This window comes from Hyperolius riggenbachi, chromosome 3, assembly GCF_040937935.1.
Source record: "Hyperolius riggenbachi isolate aHypRig1 chromosome 3, aHypRig1.pri, whole genome shotgun sequence".
Classification (NCBI taxonomy): domain Eukaryota; kingdom Metazoa; phylum Chordata; class Amphibia; order Anura; family Hyperoliidae; genus Hyperolius; species Hyperolius riggenbachi.
In genome coordinates, this window is record NC_090648.1 from 97,524,594 (window position 1) to 97,548,828 (window position 24,235).

Below are 24,235 nucleotides of genomic sequence, written 5' to 3' on the forward strand. Positions count from 1 at the left end.
CTGTTCGCACGTCAATCCCCACTGATCGCCGCCTCTCCCCACCCCTCTCAATCTGCCTTCACTAAGTGGGGTGGGGGAGAGGCGGAGATTGACGCGTTAAGAGGCAGTGCTGCAGCTCAAAGCTCTGCCTCCATGAGCAGCAAAATCCATGACCAAGAAAGTCGTGGATTTTGCCCTGTGATTTGGGGGATATAAACCCCTCGTTTTGCCGCAGGGATGCGGCATTTTAACACTAGCTATAGTGCTTAACATAAATAGAAGTTAAAAACGTGAATTTATACTCGCTTTAGAGTCTCATTAAGGCTCACATAGCCCTCTCCGCAGTCTGTTTATCTTTCTTCAGGCTCTCCCAGTCCTGAATTCTTGCCGGTGAAATCATTCACTTACAAGTCGATGTTGAACTGACAGAGTCCGTGCTCTTCTGTCTGTGTGACCCCTATTCCTTGCCTCTGCTCCCTGTCTCCGTCCTTTCTCCGCGCCTCCGCGGCCCCTCCGTGCTCGTTCATTCAGAGCAGCGTGGACGCTGCTTTTTGTCACCAGAACGAGCAGCAGAAGGGCTTTCTGATCAGTTTGCACGAGAGGACAAACTGAGCATGCTCAGTGCTGGAATCCTCTCGTTCACGACTTCAGCCGAAAGTGAACGCGTACTAGTGACGCGCAATGCCCCAGGAGTATATAGAGATCGTGGCCATCTTGACAGGAGCACGGAAGGGATGAAAAAAATAAAAAATCCGGTGATCGCTGCGACAGGGAGCGGCGGAAATTACATGAATGAGTAAAGCAAAAGCAAGAGAATCCGGGGGTATGTTTTTTTATTGATAATTTTTTTTACTACATTTCAGTTCTGCGTTAAGTGTGAACTGAGCCATGGGAAAACATGGGCATTACTTTGAAAATCAGTTGTCTTTTCAGTTATAACTGAGAGCAACTGATTAAGTGTAAACGGGGCTTTAGAATCCGTTAAACACATTTTTAGTATACATATACTACAAATACATATATTTACACAGATCTATACATCAGTCCTGAAAGAGGGACAAATGAGAGAGAAAGAGGGACAGGGGATTTAGTTCCCACAGAGGGACACAGTTGGGAGCTATGATTACTGCAGTACTGAAACACATACAGAATCTGGTTCCAGCATAAATAGCAGGATAAACATATCGGGGAGGAGGAGAGGGGAGGGCATACACAGATCCACATATGAGCAGTAAGCAAGGCAATCTTTACTCACAGGTTAGTGCAAAGGCATTTCACTAAAAAACAAAACAAGGAAGAAAAAAAATAGGGCAGTAGATGAAAAGCATCTGCTTATCCTGCAGTTCATGGTTACCGAGCTCGGATGAAGCATTAGTGTATGCGGAACAGATGTCAGGCCCACATTTCTATTCACCTACCTGCCTTTATCTTGCTTTGGGGATTTTTGCTGCAGTGAACTGTGGAATAAAGCAGGTCGTTTGGATCTAGTACCCTGCTATTTTTTTTAGACCGGTGATATTTTATAAAACGGCAGCATGTGTGTGTATAGCTGATGCTCTAATCCTCGCTGCATCCAAATGAGGGTTGATGTTGGGACATTAGAGTATGAAGCATCTACAGGCATCTACATCTAACGCATTTTAATACATAACCAGGCATATTCACTAAGTGACTGAGGTCCTCAAATCTCTGACACAAAGTGCAGTTTCACCCATCTTGAGACGGTTGGAAGGGCCGTGTATGAAGTCAGCACAGTTTAAACAATGCTTGATGATTGCATACATGCCTATGATGTTCAATCAAGCAAAACAAGATCTCACTTGAAATAACCATGTGCAATATAATATGTACAGCTGCTGTGTCACACATATACAGTGCAGCCATCAAATCCTGCACACAGATAGTAACCAAGATGGCGCCGGACTCGGACGCCTCGGCCACAGGGCTCCGGCCTTTTTTGCTCTTTTAGACGTAAATCTCTCCTTCACTCATCTCTTGTTTCACCTCTTGCTGAGGTAGAAGGCGGGGAATATGGGCACTGCCGATCAGGCTCTGCACTAGCCACACAACGGCTACGATGGACGGCGATAGGATCAGCTGTTCGGCGGACCACGTGTAGGCATGGAGAGGCAGAGGCAGCACTGTGCTCTGCTGTTTCTGCTGCCGCTGCCCCCGGACCATCGACCGTCTGCGATGCCACCCAGGTCCCCCCTAGCCTACCGGGGAGGATGGAGGGACACAGAGGAGCCTCTCCGCAGCGCTCGATCATCAGCGCATACCATCAGCGCGCGGCGGCGGCATGCCAGCTGATCGGGCGGCCAGCTGATCAGGACCCACGTGCCCTGATCTGTCCTCCACCGCGCTGGCCCCGACGCCATCCATTCAGCTCTTGGAAGGAACGAGCTGCTGCTCCAGCCTCACAGGATGTTGCCCCCTGCACTCAGTGTCAGGCAGGACACACTTGCAGCTCTCCATCGCTGCTGCCGTGACCTGGACCGGCGTCTGATCCCCGGTTGCGGCCCGACTGCTGCCCCAAGCTAGCTCCTCCAGCCACCGCAACTACAGGAGGCCCCACACCTAGCAGGCTCTCTGGAGAGCTGCTGACCGAGAGCTCAGTGTCCACGTGGTGTGGGTCGTACGGGCTACTGTACCCCCGCTACCCAGGACGCCACCAGCACTGCAGGAGCACCCATCCTCCTCAGCCCGGGATTGACAAAGGCTGCAGGACCCCCCCCCTCCACCACGTGGGCCGCTGCCTAGGAGTCTAGGACGCCAGCCCAGGGCATGGAGGACATTTCATTTCATGTGCACAAAAGGCCTGACCACCGCCGCTTCCTGCTGGGCCTCCCACATGGCAGAGATCCTCGGCTGTGCTCGAAGAGAGGGTCTCCACCAGCCGCAGCCCCCAGCCTGCTCGGCCACCCAGGGTCTACCTCACCCACTGTTGTGGACTGTGCCAGCCTGCTCCACCATCCAGCTCTGAAGACCAGCTGCCCACCTTCCTACATCAGGGCACCGGACCACAGGGATGGACTGTTGGACTGATTGCGGGTACTAGGGGTGCTTCTCAATCTGCAGCCCTAAAAGGCCTCATCCTCTGTCTCCCTACTCTTGCCTTGGCTCTTTCTCCTGCTTCTTCCTCTGTCTCGCTTTAGCTATCCCTCCTCTCTATCTCTCTCTCTTTCTCTATCCACTCTTTTTCAGGACACACTGCGGGGCATCTGGAACTGCTGTGGAGCGAGTGAGCGCCGTCGATAGTCGGCAGGCTGCTCCCCTCACATAGCACTCCAGACTTACCCACGCGTCCTTTCACTATGGTTATGTGCATTATGTATATATAGGTAGATGTTTACTGTGTATACTGTACCTGATTGTATGTGTTGGATTGCACGTATGTGTTGGACCATCTCCGACCCTGTATGAGCCAAAAATAATTCCGGGTACAACCCCCGTTGTACTTGGCGAAATAAATCTGATTCTGAAATAAATCTGATTCTGACATTACAAGTGTGGCCATCGTGTCCCCAACATATCAAGTGCAGCCATCATTTCCCCAGATAACAAGTGCAGCCATCATCTTCCTAACGCAACTTTTCAGCCATTATTCCCCCCACATAACGAGTGTAGCCATCATACCCCTAACGTAACAAGTGCAGCCATCACTTACCCCACGTAACAAGTGCAGCCATCATTTCCCCCAGATGACAAGTGCAGCGACCCCTTACCCCACATAACAAGTGCAGCCATCACTTACCCCACGTAACAAGTGCAGCCATCATTTTCCCCAGATGACAAGTGCAGCCATCCCTTACCCCACATTACAAGTGCAGCCAATCCTTACCCCACATTACAAGTGCAGCCATCCCTTACCCCACATAACAAGTGCAGCCATCATCTCCCTAACGTTACAAGTGCAGCCATCACTTACCCCACGTAACAAGTGCAGTCATCAGGCCCCCCCACACAAAAAGTGTAGCCATCCTGTCCCCACATAACAAGTGCAGCCATCACTTACCCCACGTAACAAGTGCAGCCATCATGCCCCCTACATAACAAGTGCAGCCATCATGTCCCCAGATAACAAGTGCAGCCATCACTTACAAGTGCAGCCATCCCTTACCCCGCATAACAAGTGCAGCCATCACTTACCCCACGTAACAAGTGCAGCCATCACTTACCCCACGCAACAAGTGCAGCCATCATGCCCCCCACACGACAAGTGCAGCCATCATGTCCCCAGATAACAAGTGCAGCCATCACTTACCCCACATAACAAGTGCAGCCATCCCTTACCCCATGTAACAAGTGCAGTCATCCCTTACCCCATGTAACAAGTGCAGCCATCACTTACCCCACGTAACAAGTGCAGCCCTCATGCCCCCCACATAACAAGTGCAGCCATTACTTACCCCACGTAACAATTGCAGCCATCATGCCTGCCACATAACAAGTGCAGCCATCATGCCCCCCACATAACAAGTGCAGCCATCATGTCCCCAGATAACAAGTGCAGCCATCACTTACCCCACATAATTGTGGCTGGATAGCTCATTGTAGTGTTCTGTATGCCTCTAGGACGGGTAGGGAACCTTGGCTCTCCAGCTGTTAAGGAACTACAAGTCCCACAATGCAATGCCGGAGTCTGACAGCCAAAGGCAAATGCATGCTGGGATTTGTAGTTTTATCACAGCTGGAGAGCCAATGTTCCCTACCCCTGCTCTAGGAGGACATAGGGTTCAACCTGGGCTCAAAACCCGGCTCTTCCTATTTAGTAAGTCAGCACCTATTCAGTAAGGAGTTCATGGGTGAGACTCCGTACCACTGCTACTCCCTACTGAGTAGCTCTCATGTTCCCCACTAAACAAGTACAGCTACCATCTATTCCACATAAAAAGAACATATATCCTGCAGCAATGTGATTTGAAAAACTCTTGCTAATGTAATGCTATGTGTGTGATTCCACTTGAAGCATGTGTTTTTTTGGTTTTTTTTTTTTTTTTTTTTTTTTTTGTAAATCCCCCATAGCATTATATTGCCAAGAGCTTTTCAAATCACAAGCGATTAGGGTTCCAGGCAAGCATGCAGTTCAGCCGTCTGTCTGAAAGAGGCCTTAGGGCCCTTTTATACTTAAACAGTTGCTCTCAGTTATAACTGAAAGAAAACAAATTTTAAAGTAATGTCCATGTTTTCCTATGGCACAGTTCACAGAATGCGCATTTTAACTGAAAGCTTTTCCACAATGCACTGTTATGGAAAGTTAAAATGCATCAGTTTTTCAGTTTATAGTGTAAAAGGCCTTTAGGGCCCATTCACACTTGCTGATCGCAAAACGCTAGCGATTTTGCTAGCGTTTTGCTCTGGCGTTTTTTGGCGATTCATGGCCAAAAAAATCACCATTCACACCTGCCGATTTTTTAGCGATCGCATTTTGCGCTTCTATAGCACTAAAACGCGGTGGAAATCACCTGGAAATCGCCTGAAAATAGTGCAGGCTACGCGTTTGCGTTTAGCATTTTGGGGCGATTAGCGCAAATTGCCCAAATGAGAACAGGCCCATAGACTTTTATTACCCTAGCGCTTTGAAACACAGACTTTCTGATGCAGCACAGGTGAAATCATAGTCATGAATGCAGAAGGCAGTTGTGTGCTCTCTGGAAAATGTGTGCTGTAGTGTGAAAGGACCCATTTAAAACAATGTGTCTGTTCTACACTGTCCACTGTGTGCTACGCACGTTAGTGTGTATAGTGTAAGAGGAACCCAACACTAACCCTTATAATGGGCCAGTAGAGAGTCTAGGGGCCTGGGGTATTCTAGCCCCCACCAAATCTTAATAAAAAAAAATCCAGGTGAACATCAGCGGGGGGCAATAACTGCAAGGGTCCCATTTCATCTCAATCCATTTCTGACACTAATGGGGGCCACTAATGATCCAATCTTTTTCATCCAATCTTATCATTTCTATGCCTAAATTATCCATTCAATATATTAACTCAATTTACCCTTAAGCCCCATCTACACTATGGGACATTGCAGCGATCCGGCGGCTCGATTAGCCGCCGGATCGCCTCTTCCGCGTGCACGCCGCGTCCCCGCTCGCCGCGCGTGCGCCGCATTCAATTCCCCGCTCGTCCCCGCCGGCACCGCTTATCTTCCGCTCGATTCCCTGCCATTGTCCCCTTGCGGGGAGCGAGCAGGGAATCGGCGGTGCGGAGATCCGTCCTGTCGGATCTTATCAATCGAGCCGCATCAGCGGCTCGATTGATAAGGAGCATTGCGGCCGCATCTACTCGTGTAGATGCGGCTTTATACTACAAAGATTTGGTAAATTTGGATGAAAAATATTGGATGATTAGTGGCTACTATAACACTAAACCTTAAAAAGGAACTCCAGTGAAAATAATGTAATAAAAAAAGTACTTAATGTTTACAATAATTACAATAATTATGGATAAATGATTTAGTCAGTGTTTGCTCATTGTAAAATCTTTCCTCTCCCTGATTTACATTCTGACATTTATCACATGGTGACATTTTTACTGCTGGCAGGTGATTGTTCTGCTTACTTTTTGGGCAGTTGGAAACAGCTGTAAACAGCTGTTATTTCCCACAATGCAACAAGGCTCCCACAGTGTGATGTCAGGACCTCAGTGCTTTGAGGCACTGACATCACACTGTGGGAGGGGTTTCACCACAAAATCAGCCATACAGAGCCCCTTGATGATCCGTTTGCGTAAAGGAATAGAAATCTCTTGGAAACTGGGTATCAGCTACTGATGGGCATTAAGTTCAATTCTTGGTTACGGTATCTCTTTAATGGCTAGCCCTAACGGATACGCACCTTCTGTACCCTTTAGTGTCTAATTACCTGACCTTTCTGTTACAGAGTAGCTAAATCATTGCACCAGTTTTCCCCTTGTAGTGTGGCACTTGCTGCTGTACAGTAGTGAAAACCCCAAACCTATATAGCACAGCATTGCTATAACCCTGAACCAGTTGTGCCAAGCGCTACAGCCAGCTGATGGTGGATACGTATCTGATTAGTAAAAACACAGTAGATGACGGTAAATTGCTGCTCTCTTATTACTCCCTGTCATTTTGTTATCAGGTGTTTAAGCGTCTCAGTGCAGTGCTCATTCTAACCAGTATCCCACTCTATTATCCTGTCTATCTACACGGCTTTCCCCTAGATCTCTGCATTATCCCAGCATGGGGGGAATTCAAAAGGCATATTTTATACCTCTGCAGTGAAAGACAAGCCGCCACGAGTGTTCGCATTTATCAGCCGACGTAAATAATTCCTTTCAGAGGGAGCTGATTTTGTTTATCTGCGGATTGCTGTGTGTAGGTTGTAGTAGACGGCGCTCTGGAATTAACAGCGAGAGTCAATTCAGGCATCTTAATTAACTGAGAAATGCAGTTGCAACAAATGGCCTACTTCTATTTTAATCCTTTTTTTCCCCTCTTCTTCTTGCAAGAGATGCTTCCTCTGCAGAAATAGTTAATGCAGTGATGGGATTTCCCTCTGCAGGAAATTGTCCACCGTTAACGACACTGTACAAGCGATAAAGATATGGCAGCTCAGTGTGGAAGGGTCTGTGTGTATTTATTAAGCATTTAAAGCGGACCTGAACTCAGAGCTTCCTTTCTACGCTAAGGCTGGTTTCACAGTTGGACGTTACAGGTGCACGTTAGAGCAGCCTGTAACGCAGCCCACCGCACAGCAATGAAAAATCAATGGGCTGTTCACAGTGCCCACGTTGCGTTACATAGTAACGCTGCGCCACCAGACAACGTACTGCATGCAGTACTTCCTAAGCGGCAGAGCCGCGTTAGACTGTTTGCACATGCTCAGTAACGTTGGGGAGGAGCGGAGAGCGGCTAGGCACATGGCTAATTAATATTCACTGCACTCAGTGACGTGCAGTGTTTACTTCCTGGAGCGGCCGCTCTGTGCGGCGATTGGCCGGCGGGACCACGTGATGCCGCATGCGCACAAGAGTACGCATCACGGCATCACGGACGCCAGAGTGAGCTGCACAACGCGGCTCACTCTGACGTCCAAAGCAGGGAGCACCAGGCGTTGCGTTAGGGGCACGTTATGCGACCATAACGTCCCCTAAAACGCAACGTCCTGGTGTGTAAGTAGCCTTAAAGATAAGCAACAAACAGCATAATAAACTTTAAAGGGACTCGGAGCTCAGGAAACTAAATAGATTTATACATACCTGGGGCTTCCTCCAGCCCCATATGCTCCGATCGCTCCCACGCCGCCGTCCTCCGTCTTCTGCAGCGCCGGTACCGGGTCCCCGCACTTCCGCCAGTCGGCTCTAGTCTATGCAGGAGAAGTGCGCCCTCTACGTATCTCTCCAGCAGCTGCTAGAGAGATACGTAGAGGGCGCACTTCTCTTACACCAGACTGGCTCAGACTGACGGAAGTGCGGGGACCCGGTACCGGCGCTGCAGAAGACTGAGGACGGCGGCATGGGAGCGATCGGAGCATATGGGGCTGGAGGAAGCCCCAGGTATGTATAAATCTATTTAGTTTCCTGAGCTCTGGTACACTTAAAAGAAAATAATTTCTTTGTTACAGCTGATACAAATCCTGCAAAAAATCTGCAGTGTGTCTACTTCCTGCTTTCATAGAAACTGACACCCTGTGTTTACAAATTTGCTGCTCTGCCATGGCAGAGGAGATTACTGAGCTGACTGCTAAGAGATCAAAGTACAGTGGGGATTAGGCACAGATGAGGGGGAATTAGACAGGCTAAACTCTCTAAGTACATACAGAGTGCATTTCTCTGTTTTCCTTGTGTCCTGTGCAAGAGTTCAGGTCCACTTTTTTTTTCACACAGACTGCGAGGTAGTGTCTTGGTTCTCAACAGCCCTAAGCCTCTTTTCCATGGACAGCTGAACTGCTTGTTTGTCGAGCAGTTCAGCCACCCGGCTACCGACCGCAAGCGCCATTCAGCTGCAATTAAGGTACATGCAGCCGAATGGAGGCTTTGGGTACTGCACATGTATCATTTGACATGTAGCGGCTATATTCGGCAGCAAAGAAACATCTCATGTTGCGTCTGAGCACGGTAACGGTCTGTCAGACATTGTGCGGATTTGTGCAAGGACAGGGCAGGCCTGTCATGTTACTGCTATTGTGTAGTTGCAAAATGGTTAAAGATCAGTCTTGCCACCTACTTGTGCCATTTCCTGTAAACTCCAGTTTTAGACCTCTTTTCCATGGGAGGCTGAGCTGCTCGTTTGTCAGGCAGTTCTGCCTCCCGGCTGCCGGCCACAAGCGCCATTCGGCTGCCGTTACATGCAGCTGAATAGCAGCATTTGGTAACACCGTGCTTGTCATGTGTGGCATGCTGTGGCTTTAGTCGGCGGCAGAAAAATTTCTCATGTCGAGTCTGAGCTACTGGATACAACTCCATAGAGGGGCCACCTGTCCATTGCCCAAGACAGGGAGTGAATTCACCACCTTCAGCTGCCCATGGAAAGGAAGTCTTACCAACTGCTTTGTAGCCACCAATGCAAGTGTTTGCAAGCATTCATAAGGCACTCCATGCAAGTATATTGTGGTGGCACAGAACACATCAGCCTGTTTGAGTGGGTGATTTGGATACTTGTACAGGATAGGGGGTGGCGGGTGGCAGACGATCAGCAGTTTTTGGCTGGGTTTTTTTAGTACGCTGTGTAAGCTCTATGTTATGGAGCAATATTAAAAAGGAAATCAAATTGTGTAAAAATAATGTGTACGCAAGCTAGTGTCTGTGTGACAGCAGAGTCTTTACGGTTGCGTTAGTCAAGAGATAAAAGAGGGGGTGGCCACGGAGGAAAAGGTGTGTAATGGGCTTATCATAGACAAGACACACAACATTTATATTTTGCCTTTCTCCTGGTGGACTTGAGCCCCAGAGCCAGAGCCACTAGGGCACGCTCTATAGGCAGTAGCAGTGTTAGGGAGTCTTGCCCAAGGTCTCCTTACTGAGTAAGAGCTGGCTTACTGAACAAGAAGAGCCAGGTCTCCTGTGTCACAGGCAGAGCCCTAAGGCTGGGTGCACACATAACAACATGAAAGGCTGCGTTTTATGTCATGTTTTCATTTTATGTTGTGTGCGTTTTTGGTGTGTTTGTGTTTTTTACAGCAGATGCGTTTTTCAAGCACTTCCGCGTGCGTTTCATGCGTTTGCAGTTGGCATAAACAAAATGCATATGCATTTTTCACGCGTTTTGATATTTGCATGTATGCAAATCACTAGAAAAACAACAGGAAGTGGAAATACATCAAAAAACTATTTTTTGTGGAAAAAAACGCATACCATTGCATTCCCATTGACTTTCATTATGTGCAGTTTTGATTCGTTTTTGAATATTATGCAACAAAACCTGCGTTTTCAAAAACGCACGCATACAAAACGCATAGCAATTCTGCTATGTGTGCACCTAGCCTCAACTGACCACTAGAATACATGAAGTTAGATTGCATGCTATAGCTACTGTGCTAAATATTACCTTCTGTTGGTACACACGATGCGTTTTGTCTGTCGATTTTACGTCCGATGGATTTCCGATTTGATTTTCCGATCCGATTCGCTTATCTTTTCTTATCTATTTCCATTCACTTCTATGAGAAATGGATCAGGAAAACGATCGAAAATAAGATCGGACATGTCGGAAATTTTTTGTCGAACCATCTATCTAACACAAAATTGTATAGTGTGTAGCTAGCATAACAGAAAATTGTATGGTGTGTTACTAGCATAACAGAAAATTGTATGGTGTGTACCTAGCATAACAGAAAATTGTATGGTGTGTACCTAGCATAACAGAAAATTGTATGGTGTGTAGCTAGCATAACAGAAAATTGTATGTTGTGTATCTAGCATTACAGAAAATTGTATGATGTGTTACTAGCATTACAGAAAATTGTATGGTGTGTAGCTAGCATTACAGAAAATTGTATGTTGTGTACCTAGCATTACAGAAAATTGTATGGTGTGTAGCTAGCATAACAGAAAATTGTTATATGGTGTGTACCTAGCATAACAGAAAATTGTATGGTGTGTAGCTAGCATAACAGAAAATTGTATGGTGTGTACCTAGCATAACAGAAAATTGTTTGGTGTGTAGCTAGCATAACAGAACATTGTTATATGGTGTGTACCTAGCATAACAGAACATTGTTATATGGTGTGTACCTAGCATAACAGAAAATTGTTATATGGTGTGTACCTAGCATAACAGAAAATTGTTTGGTGTGTAGCTAGCATAACAGAAAATTGTTATATGGTGTGTACCTAGCATAACAGAAAATTGTATGGTGTGTACCTAGCATTAATCTCTATACAGTATGCAGTACTTATCATGCCGCAGTGTTACACATCCTTCTATGGAAACAAAAGGAAGACTTTTAGAATGTACGTGACAAAAAAAAATACTGAATAAGAAAAAAAAAAAAAAAATCAATACAATTTGCTATATTCACAAAACGGACTCATAAATGACTTATTTATCGCCTAATTGATAAAAATAATCTTTAAGCACATTTACACGCAAAATAATCACAAGTAAGTTGCTCCTGATTCATTTCAATATTACTTTTCTTACCTTAATTATATTATATTTTTGCTGTTTGGAAGCTTAAAAATGTAACAAAGATAAGGTAAAAACAAGCTTTGTGAATCATGCCCTATATATATTCAGTGTATTGACCTACATACATAGTTCCTGGCCCACAATAACATCTTCAGATCTAGAGTAAAACATAAAGCAGTAATTAATAACAAAAAACTGGTCCTATAATGTGCAGCCTTTATGAACCCCCCTCCCTCCTACATACAAATACCGTGGTACCTCTGTGTGGTGTAGATCAGGGGTCTCCAACCTTTTCCGGCCCGGTGACCACTTTCTGACCAAATTTTTCTCCGCGGACCCCGGGGGGTGGGGATTCAGATGGGGGGGGGGGCGCACGTCCTAGTGGACAGTGTCGTGCGCAGCGGGTTACGGGGGGGGGAGTTCTGGGGTGCAGCGGCATAGCTAGCATAGTTGCACCAGTATAGGGGGAGTTTAGTTGCACCAGTATGGCTGGTATAGTTGCCCCAGTATAGCTAATATAGTGCCCAGTATGGGTAGGTAGTGCCCTAGTATAGTGCCCAGTATAGCTAGTATAGTGCCCAGTATGGCTAGTATAGTGCCCAGTATAGGTAGGTAGTGCCCCAGTATAGCTAGTATAGTGCCCAGTATGGGTAGGTAGTGCCCCCCCCCCCCCCTGCAGCCGCCGCTGCTGTTACCTTAGCCAGTGGCCGCTTCCTCTATATTCCCTTCTCCTGCCCATGTAACTGATTCACAGCAGCACGTCCTGCGGCTGCTGTGAGGAGGCTGGAAGCAGGGCAGCGGCTTTCTGTAGCGGCGATACATGTATCGCCGTTACTATGGGAACCGCGCTCTCCTGCTTCCTGCCTCATCACAGCAGCCGTGGGGCGCGCTGCTGGGAATCAGTTACATGGGCAGGAGAAGGGAATATAGAGGAAGCGGCCGCTGGCTAAGGTAACAGCAGCGGCGGCCACGGTGGGGGGTTGTCAAGAGGACAGTCCCGTGGCCCAACTGCAAACGTGGGCCGCGGACCGGTGGTTGGGGACCCCTGGTGTAGGTGTAGGTGACTATGCAAGAGAATATTTTGTACTAAGACCAAGGCTTATAACATAACTGTATATGGATAGCAATGGCATACCTCCCAACATTTTGATTTCGAAAACCGGGACATTTAGGCCACGCCCTGACCACGCCCCCAACCCCCTAGTCACGCCCACCCCACAAAAAAGTTTTTCCCCCAATTATTAATTACTCCCAAAGGGGAGGCGCTGTGAGGGTGCCAGTGGGTGGGGGGGGGGAGGATAGTGAGGGTGAGGGTGGCTGTGGGCGGGCAGAGAGAGATCGAGGCACCAGCCCGGTATGCGGAATGGATAGCCGCCGCCCGCCGCCATTACACTTCTCCCTCCCTCCCTCCTAATATGCCCCCAGTGTCCCCTTCTCCCCTGCAGTGTAAAATGGGCAGCGGAGCGGACAGTGAGTCTTATCACTGCCTCTCCGCTGCGTACCGGGATCTCCTCTGATCTTCCTGCTTCCTGTGACGTCACAGGAAGCAGGAAGATCAGAGGAGATCCCGTTACGCAGCGGAGAGGCAGTGATAAGACTCACTGCCCGCTCCGCTGCCCATTTTACACTGCGGGGGAGAAGGGGACACTGGGGGCATATTAGGAGGGAGGGAGGGAGAAGTGTAATGGCGGCGGGCGGTGGCTATCCATTCCGCATACCGGGCTGGTGCCTCGATCGTTTTTTTTCCCCATTCACTCCCCAGCGGCCGGGACCAGGGGGGGGGGGGGCAGCGCGGGACAGCGGGACGGCCCCCCAAAATCGGGACTGTCCCGCCGAAATCGGGGCAGTTTGGGCCCCTGAGCAATGGTTCCTGGATTATTGATTTCTGTGAATGTTTTTGTATGAACATTTGCATGTGAGTGTGCGAAAGGTTACTGACATTGCCAATTTGCTGGCCACACCCCCTTTAGCACATCCCTAATAACTTATTTAAATGTCCTAACCTGAGGCAATGTGCCTGGATTTAAAGGAAATCTAAAGTAGGCCGCTACTCAAGAAAACATTCCTAGACCCAGATGCTCTAAACAGCTACAGACCTGTCTCCAACCTCCCCTTTCTGGGGAAAGTTATTAAAAAAAGGCTGTCTATTGCCAACTTGAAGCCAGGCTCTCCAGAAACGGCCTCCTTGGCCTTCTGCAATCTGGCTTCAGGAAATATCACAGCTGTGAAACAGCCCTCATCCAGATTTGCAACGATCTACTCATGGCAAGAGACAGAGGGCAATGTTCTATCCTGATTTTGCTTGACCTCTCAGCTTTTGACACAGTTGATCATGAAATCTTACTTAACAGGCTACAAGAGTATGCGGGATAGATGGCTTAGTTCTCTAGTGTTTCAACGCCTCCCTAGCCTCCCTCCCTAGAACACAATGGGTATCCTAGGGGCCCTTCCACTCCAACCCTGTACCACTAAAATATGGTGTACCCCAGAGTGCAATATTATCCCTTTTGCTTTTCACCATATACATGCTGCCACTTGAAGAAATCAGACAAAAATATGGCCTGACATATCATTGCTATGCTGATGACACACAGCTATATTTATAATTCAAACCTGGCGTCACAGACCCCACCTTACAATTAAACACGTGCTTAGCTGAGCTTCAGGAGTGGATGAATAATAACTGGCTAAAACTAAATGCTGACAAAACTGAGGTTCTTGTTATTGAAGGTCAGCGCTCGACAGCAAAGCAGCCCCAGTCTTAGCCAGCACCACTAAGGATAGGAAGCTCAGACCTTAACAATTCAGACTTTGTGCGCAGCTTTGGTGTACTGATTGATGGGAAATTAAGCTTCAGTGTTCTCCCCAGAATTTTTTTCCAGCCGGGTGGCATGAAAAAGTAGCTGGGTGGGGGAGAATGCAGGTTCGGTGCTTCTCTACGCAACTCTGCTTACAACATAAGAGGTGGATAAGGAGGCGAGCCGATGATCGTCGGGTGGTCACCAAAATTAGCCGGGTGGAGCACCCAGCTAAAAGAGCCTGGGGAGAACACTGAATATGACTCCTTGGGGTTGATTCATCAAAGGAAATAGCACAAGCAACCCCCTGTTGGTCGCGCTAATAAATTAGCGCAATTTAATTTGTTTCGCTGCACACTACGCACTCTAGTGTAAGGCTGCTTTCACAGTGGGACGTTACAGGCGCACGTTAGTGCAGCCTGTAACGCTCCCCCAACGCACAGCAATGTAACACAAGTGGGCTGTTCACAGTGCCCACGTTGCTTTACATGTAACGCTGCACGTTGTAGTTAAAGTGCAGCATGCTGTGCGTTCTACGTTAGACTGTTTGCACATGCTCAGTGGGGGGCGGAGAGGAGGCGGGGAGATGCCGCTACAGTAGCCGCGCACATGGCTACTTAATATGCACTGCACTGACGGCCGCTGATTGGCCGGCGGGACAACGTGATGCAGAGTGTCTCGCTCCGCATCACGTGGTCCCGCCGGCCAATCAGCACCACTCTGGGAGACCTTATGCGGATAGAGCCGCCTAACGCGGCTCACTCTAACGTCCTCTCCCGCACCAGCAGGCGTTGCGTTAGGGGCACGTTATGCGACCATAATGTCCCCTAAAACGCAACGTCTTAGTGTGTAAGTAGCCTCAGCGTAGCATGCATAACTAAGCAACAGCCGCTGCTCACAAAAGTTGCACGGTAGTGATGTAAATTAACATGGTAGCGGCCGAGCTAGTAAAGTATCGCGGTATGGATACATCACTACGGCATGGCTTTTGTAAGCTGCGGCCGTTGCTTAGTTATGCAAGCTATACTGAAACTATTGCGCGTAACGTGCAGGGAAACAAAATTAAGTTGCATAAATTTATTTGCGAGCAACTGGAGGTTGCTCACGCTATATCCTTTGATGAATCAACCGCCTTGTCCTTTGTTTCATGCATTCTACATTTCCAGTTGTATTTTTTAGCACCTTTTTTTTCTCTTTAAATCATTCTGTGTATTTTTTTTTTATTTCCGTTGCTTGAATGTTATTTCATATGCATATTTCCTCGGGGGAGGGGGATTTGGGTTCGTGGGCTTATTTACAATAGCTATTCAGTCCATTGCCAAACACTTTAACTACTCTAAGACCACTCGACTAGAGTTCGGCCGAACCTCCGATTTTAGGTTCGCGAACTTTCGCGGAACGTTCGGTTCGCGTTAAAGTTCGCGAACCGCAATAGACTTCAATGGGGATGCAAACTTTAAAAAAAAATAAAAATTATGCTGGCCACAAAAGTGATGGAAAAGATGTTTCAAGGGGTCTAACACCTGGAGGGGGGCATGGCGGAGTGGGATACACGCCAAAAGTCCCCGGGAAAAATCTGGATTTGACGCAAAGCAGCGTTTTAAGGGCAGAAATCACATGGGGCTTGATTCACAAAGCGGTGCTAACCTACTTAGCACGTCTAAAGTCTTTAGACACGCTAACCAGGGTGCTAAGTAGGTTAGCACCGGATTTCTCAATCAGATCGCGCGCTAACATTGCGCGCGTAAAGTTTTACGCGCGCAAAGTTTTACGCGCGCTAAGTCCCATAGGCTTTAATGGGCACTTCGCGCGGTGCGCCCTGCGCTCTGTGCAGTACGCGCGTAAAGTTTTACGCGCATAAAGTTTTGCGCGCGTAAAGTTTTATGCGCGAAAAGCTTGTTTAGACGTGCTAAGGGGGTTTTCACAGGCGTGCTAACAGTTAGCACCGCTTTGTGAATCAAGCCCATTGAATGCTAAATGACAGGCCTAAAGTGCTTTAAAACATCTTGCATGTGTATACATCAATCAGGTAGTGTAATTAAGGTACTGCTTCACACTGACACACCAAACTCACCGTGTAACGCACCGCAAACAGCTGTTTGTGTAGTGACGGCCGTGCTGGACTGGTGCGCACCATGGCGAGAGTGCAGGTTTTGGTGGCTTTACAGCCCATATGGTCGCCTGGCTGATGTAGCTGAATGACAGAACAGTGACTGTCCAGCTGATCAAATTTGGTCTGACCACAATGAAGCAACGACCTTATTATCTTTTGTGTGCCCCCCGAGACACTCATCTAGGCGCCGGTCATTGCTTCATTGTGATACGCAAGCCCCTTCACCACGGCAAGGTAATGATCACGAAGGCGAATGGGCGCATGTACATGCCTTTTCTTTTGTTGTTGCAGCTGCCGTTGCAGTGCAGCCAGAAAAATTAGGCAGTCATGTACACGCACCAGAAATTTTTTTACAGCGGCCTAAAAAATTCAGCAATCCGCCTGGAGGCCCGGACCCTGTTGGTGGTGGCGGAGAAGGTAGTCAAGCGGCCTGCAGGCAGACATGCTGTGTGGAGGGACTGGCAGCGACTTAGTCTTCTTGGGGCAGGCAAGGCAGCCAGTCACACGGCGTGCAGGCAGAGATGCTGTGTGTGCGGGGACTGACTTAGTCTTGGGGTGGGCAGCAGCCCTCCGGGATCCATGCCTCATTCATTTTGATAAAGGTGAGGTACTTAACACTTTTGTGACTTAGGCGACTTCTCTTCTCAGTGACAATGCCTCCAGCTGCGCTGAAGGTCCTTTCTGACAGGACGCTTGCGGCAGGGCAGGAGAGAAGTTGGATGGCAAATTGGGACAGCTCTGGCCACAGGTCAAGCCTGCGCACCCAGTAGTTCAAGGGTTCCTCATCGCTGTTCACAGCAGTGTCTACATCCACACTTAAGGCCAGGTAGTCGGCTACCTGCCATTCCAGGCGTTGGTGGAGGGTGGATCCGGAAGGGCTACGGCGAGGCGTTGGACTAAAGAACGTCTGCATGTCCGACATCACCATGAGATCGCTGGAGCGTCCTGTCTTTGACTGCTTGGACACGGGAGGAGGATTAGTGGCAGTGGTACCTTGCTGGCGTTGTGCTGTCACATCACCCTTAAAGGCATTGTAAAGCATAGTTGACAGCTGGTTCTGCATGTGCTGCATTCTTTCCACCTTCAGGTGAGTTGGTAACAGGTCCGCCACTTTGTGCCTGTACCGAGGGTCTAGTAGTGTGGCCACCCAGCACAGCTCATTCCCCTTGAGGTTTTTTATACGGGGGTCCCTCAACAGGCAGGACAGCATAAAAGACAACATCTGCACAAAGTCGGATCCAGTACCCTCCATCTCCTCTTGCTCTTCCTCAGTGACGTCACGTAAGTCAACCTCCTCCCCCCAGCCGCGAACAATACCACGGGAAGGTTGAGCAGCACAAGCCCCCGGCGACGCCTGCTGCGGGTGTTCTCCTGCCGCCGTCCCCTCCTCCTCCTCCTCCCCCAAAGAAACACCTTGCTCATCATCCTCTGAGTCTGACTCATCTTCTGCACACGACTTCTCTTCTTCCTCCTCCTCCCCCCTCTGTGCTGCCGCAGGTGTTGAGGAAACAGCTGGGTCTGATGAAAATTGGTCCCATGCCTGTTCCTGCCGTAACGGTTCCTGGTCACGCTCATTCGCAGCTTCATCCGCAACTCTACGCACAGCACGCTCCAAGAAGTAAGCGTAGGGAATTAAGTCGCTGATGGTGCCCTCACTGCGGCTCACCAGGTTGGTCACCTCCTCAAACGGCCGCATGAGCCTGCATGCATTTTCCATCAGTGTCCCGTTGTCGGACCAGAACATCCCCATCTTCCCAGACTGTTTCATTCTACTGTAGTTGTAGAGGTACTGGGTGACGGCTTTCTTCTGTTCTAGCAGGCGGGAGAACATGAGCAGGGTCGAATTCCAGCGAGTCGGGCTATCGCAAATGAGGCGTCTCACCGGCATGTTGTTTTTCCGCTGAATTTCCGCAAAGCGTGCCATGGCTGTGTAAGACCGCCTCAAATGCCCACAGAACTTCCTGGCCTGCTTCAGGACATCCGCTAAGCCAGGGTACTTTGCCACAAATCTTTGAACAACTAGATTCATGACATGTGCCATGCAGGGTATGTGTGTCAGCTTCCCCATATGCAAAGCGGCAAGCAGATTTCTGCCGTTGTCGCACACCACGTTGCCTATCTCCAGGTGGTGCGGGGTCAGCCACTCATCCACCTGTTTCTTAAGAGCAGCCAGGAGAGCTGCTCCAGTGTGACTCTCCGCTTTGAGACAAGACATGTCTAAGATGGCGTGACACCGTCGTACCTGGCATGCAGCACATGCCCTGCGGAGCTGGGGCTGTGTAGCTGGAGAGGAGAACTGCCACTCAGCCAAGGAGGAGGAGGACAGCGAAGAGCATGTAGCAGGAGGAGAGGAGGTGGCAGGAGGCCTGCCTGCAAGCCGTGGAGGTGTCACAATTTGGTCCGCTGCGCCCTGCTTGCCATCGTTCACCACCAGGTTGACCCAATGGGCTGTGTACGTAATGTAGCGGCCCTGCCCGTGCTTGGCAGACCAGGCATCCGTGGTCAGGTGTACCCTTGACCCAACGCTCTTCGCAAGAGATGACACCACTTGCCTCTCAACTTCACGGTGCAGTTGGGGTATGGCCTTTCTCGAAAAATAAGTGCGGCCTGGCATCTTCCACTGCGGTGTTCCGATGGCCACAAGTCCACCAGCCGGTATGGTAACAGCTGGCGAGCTAACAGTTCCGCCACGCCAGCTGTCAGACGCCGGGCAAGGGGGTGACTGGCCGAAATTGGCTTCTTCCGCTCAAACATTTCCTTCACGGACACCTGACTGCTGCTGTGGGCAGAGGAGCAGGAAGCGCTCAAGGGCAGAGGTGGAGTGGAGGAGGGTGCCTGTGAAGGTGGAAGGGAGAAAGCGGCAGAAGCAGATGATGCACCTGAAGGAGGAAGAGGAGAAGGAGGGTGACTTTTCTTTTGTGTGCTGCTGCTGCTTTTGCTCAGGTGGCCATCCCATTGCTGTTTGTGCCTTTTCTCCAGGTGCCTTCGTAAGGCACTTGTCCCTACGTGAGTGTTGGCCTTTCCACGGCTCAATTTTTGTTGGCAGAGCGAACAGATGGCTTTGGTCCGATCTGAGGCACACACATTAAAAAATTTCCACACCGCTGAGCCACCCTGGGATGTGGGCACTATGGGGACCTCAGCAGCTGATGCTGAAGGGCAAGTTGGCTGGCTGTACATAGGTGGCGATACATGGTGCCGGACACTGCCACCAGCTGTTTCTGACGAAGAGCTGCCCCAGCTTCTTTCAGCAACTTCTCTCCTCCTACTACTCTCTGACTCCCCCTCTGAACTGTCCCCCTCTTCATCTCCTCTATTGGGAACATACAGAGGATCCCTATCATCGTCATCATCGTAATCATCCTGCCCAGCTTCGCTTGCCTCAGACAAATCCAAACATGCACCATCAGTAGGTTTTCATCCTCCTTACACGTTACATCCATAGTGTTGCCGCGTAACTCAGACTTATGAGCTGGTGAAAATTCATCTGGCTGTAACAACAATGGCTGTGCATCAGTGATTTCAACACTAAATAATTCTTGCGAAGTTTCAAATGCAGCGGAAGTGGTGCTAGTAGTAGCGCTGGTGGCTGAGCAAGATGAGGTGTTCTGTGTCGCTTAATACTCAACCACGTCCTGACAATCTTGGGAGGTGATGGGACGTGCCTTCTTCCGAGCACTGTACTGTGGGCCAGGTCCACACGAAATTACATTTACACGACCTCGCGCAGACCTGCCGGGTGGCCTTCCTCTGGCTCTGGCACTACCTCTTCCTCTACCTGTTTTGTCCATATTGGGTATGCACGGAGTGGTATATCACACTGCGTGCACTCACGTAGGTAGGTGGGTTCACTTAACTGCACAGGTATGCGCATTGATGCAGTGGGTTCACTGAACAGAACAGGTATACAGTGGTGGGTTCACAGAACAGGTATGCAGTGGCAGGTTCACTGAACAGAACAGGTATGCAGTGGCGGGTTCACTGAACAGTACAGGTATACAGTGGCGGGTTCACTGAACACAACAGGTATGCAGTGGCGGGTTCACTGAACAGTACAGGTATACAGTGGCTGGTTCACAGAACAGGTATGCAGTGGCAGGTTCACTGAACAGAACAGGTATGCAGTGGCGGGTTCACTGAACAGTACAGGTATACAGTGGCGGGTTCACTGAACACAACAGGTATGCAGTGGCGGGTTCACTGAACAGTACAGGTATACAGTGGCGGGTTCACAGAACAGGTATGCAGTGGCAGGTTCACTGAACAGAACAGGTATGCAGTGGCAGGTTCACTGAACAGAACAGGTATGCAGTGGCGGGTTCACTGAACAGTACAGGTATACAGTGGCGGGTTCACTGAACACAACAGGTATGCAGTGGCGGATTCACTGAACAGTACAGGTATACAGTGGCGGGTTCACAGAACAAGTATGCAGTGGCAGGTTCACTGAACAGAACAGGTATACAGTAGCGGGTTCACTGAACAGTACAGGTATACAGTGGCGGGTTCACTGAACACAACAGGTATGCAGTGGCGGGTTCACTGAACAGAACAGGTATACAGTAGCGGGTCCACTGAACAGAACAGGTATACAGTGGCGGGTTCACTGAACACAACAGGTATGCAGTGGCGGGTTCACTGAACAGGTATACAGTGGCGGGTTCACTGAACAGAACAGGTATACAGTGGCAGGTTCACTGAACAGAACAGGTATGCAGTGGCGGGTTCACTGAACAGAACAGGTATACAGTAGCGGGTCCACTGAACAGAACAGGTATGCAGTGGCGGGTTCACTGAACAGTACAGGTATACAGTGGCGAGTTCACAGAACAGGTATGCAGTGGCAGGTTCACTGAACAGAACAGGTATGCAGTGGCGGGTTCACTGAACAGGTATACAGTGGCGTGTTCACTGAACAGAACAGGTATACAGTGGCGGGTCCACTGAACAGAACAGGTATGCAGTGGCGGGTTCACAGAACAGGTATGCAGTGGCAGGTTCACTGAACACAACAGGTATGCAGTGGCGGGTTCACTGAACAGGTATACAGTGGCGGGTCCACTGAACAGAACAGGTATACAGTGGCAGGTTCACTGAACAGAACAGGTATGCAGTGGCGGGTTCACTGAACAGGTATACAGTGGCGTGTTCACTGAACAGAACAGGTATACAGTGGCGGGTCCACTGAACAGAACAGGTATGCAGTGGTGGGTTCACAGAACAGGTATGCAGTGGCAGGTTCACTGAACACAACAGGTATGCAGTGGCGGGTTCACTGAACAGGTATACATTGGCGGGTCCACTGAACAGAACAGGTATGCAGTGGCAGGTTCACTGAACACAACAGGTATGCAGTGGTGGGTTCACTGAACAGGTATGCAGTGGTGGGTTCACAGAACAGGTATGCAGTGGTGGGTTCACAGAACAGGTATGCAGTGGCAGGTTCACTGAACAGGTATGCAGTGGTGGGTTCACTGAACAGGTATGCAGTGGTGGGTTCACTGAACAGGTATGCAGTGGTGGGTTCACAGAACAGGTATGCAGTGGTGGGTTCACTGAACAGGTATGCAGTGGTGGGTTCACAGTACAGGTATGCAGTGGTGGGTTCACAGAACAGGTATGCAGCCAGGAACAAGCTAAGCCTAACTAATCTTTCCCTATGAGAGACAGTCTGCAGCAGCTCGCCCTACTCTCACTAATGCAGGCATACGAGTGACCGTAATGGCCGCCGCTGCCTGCCTTGTATAAGGGGGGTGGGGCTCCAGGGGCTAGTGTAGCCTAATTGGCTACACTGGGCCTGCTGACTGTGATGTAGAGGGTCAAAGTTGACCCTCCATGTGCATTATGGGGCGAACCGAACTTCCGCAAAGGTTCGCCTGCGGGACGCAAACGCGAACCACGGAAGTTCGCATGGAACCGTTCGCAGGCGAACCGTTCGGCCCAACTCTACACTCGACGCCGATGGGTGTGGCCGCGGCGGCAGCCCCAGGACCGCCTAACGCCAATTGGCGTCAGGTCCAGGAGCCGGCTACTGAAGGAGATTGTGCGCAGGGTGCGCGCATCTCCTTCTCGGGGGGCGGAGCTCCGCCCCGTCTTCAGTCTCCCAGCAGCTATTGCCGCTCAGGAGACTGTTAGACGGCGTGATCGCCGTCTATTTACATGTACAGCGCTGCGATCAGCATCCCACCGCTGTACTGGGGACAAGAGAGTGATCGGCTCTCATAGGGTGAAGCCTATGAGAGCTGATCGCTATGATTGGCTGGCTGGGGGAGGGAGGGTTTTAAATAAATAAATAAAAAAAATAGTAAAAAATAATTAAAAAAAACAACCACATTAATATTTATTAAAAAAAAACCCCAGAGAGCTCTGTTGGTAGGGAGAAAAGGGGGGAGGGGGGGGGGAAACACTTGTGTGCTGAGTTGTGCGGCCCTGCAGCTTGGCCTTGAAGCTGCAGTGGCCAATTATGAAAACAACAACCTGGTCTTTAGGGGGGTTTACCACTGTGGTCCTCAAGTGGTTAAATGATAATCACATTTAAGAGGCTGATTAGCAGCACTTCTGTTTCAGCATTAAAAGTATTTCGCTCCAGTATAGGGCAGCACTATGTGTAGCATTCTCACATCGCAGCACTCTAGGTTTAAACCTTGGCCACATCACTGCATGGAGTATGTATAATCTGTCCATGCTTCCTCTGGATACTCAGATGTCCTGCCACATACCAAAAACACGGTAAATTCATTGTTTTTTCCCACACTAGGGTCACTAGATTAATAGGTAAATGTGACTATTATTATGGTGGGGATTATATTATATATGGCCCCTGCACACTGTCTGCAATACCACGCGACCCCCAACTACCCCCCCTACACCCTGCCCGTTGGTACTATCACCAGGGCCGGATTTGTACTTCTTACCGCCCAAGGCCGACTATTACCAGCCGCCCCAACCGAAACCGTATCCTACCACCTCTCTCCACAAACACCCATCCAAAAAATTTTGAGCTGATGGTGTCCACTATTGGGGCTAGTGCCGAGGTCTCCATGGCAAAGTGAAGTGACTCAATCATGTCACACGGGGGAACTGGTCAATCAAGCGATCTACAGGTGATGGGCGTGGTGGGAGCCGTCCACCACACACACATAGTCAAAAGTGGCTCACAATTGGACATTGGGTGGGGTCAGCAACACATAAAAGTGAGTCCTGTACCCACTGCTGTCTCCAGGGTAACAGCGCTGGCCAATCAATAATTAAGAAATGGGTACTGTGAGAGGCTGCCTTCTGTATTCTGTACTATTTGCTGGTGCTGCTCCTGGTCCTTTCATCCCCCACACCAAGTGCGTTAGACCTGGCCTTCTGTAACTGCCTGCAGCTGCTGCTATGTCATTGGACAAGGTCTGGCTTTTACTGTTCACAAACGTTTGGTTAACAGACTGCAGCTGCCTGTAGCACAGCACAGGCAGGTGCCAGCTGGTACTAATAGTGCAGTTATCCTGACCACTTTCATTTGTTTGGACACTTGTAAATAATGCCCACTGTCTGCAGGCCGCCCCTTGTTTATCTGGTGCCCTAGGCCATGGCCTATGTGGCCTTGCCAGAAATCCGGCCATGACTATCACGCAGAGATGAAATAACGTTCAGCCAACAGCCGGCCCTGCAAAACCGTGAGCACATGCTTACAAGCTTGAGGCAGGGAACACAGTCAGTCAGTGTCTGTGTACACGGAGACAGCATGTATCGCGCGCCTCTGCA

General features: G+C 49.4%; 1 protein-coding gene across 5 annotated transcripts in view; it reads left to right on the top strand.

Moving 5' to 3' along the window:
• ANK1 (ankyrin 1) overlaps positions 1–24,235 on the top strand; it is a 460,733-nt gene that overhangs the window by 105,478 nt on the left and 331,020 nt on the right. The window lies entirely within an intron of this gene.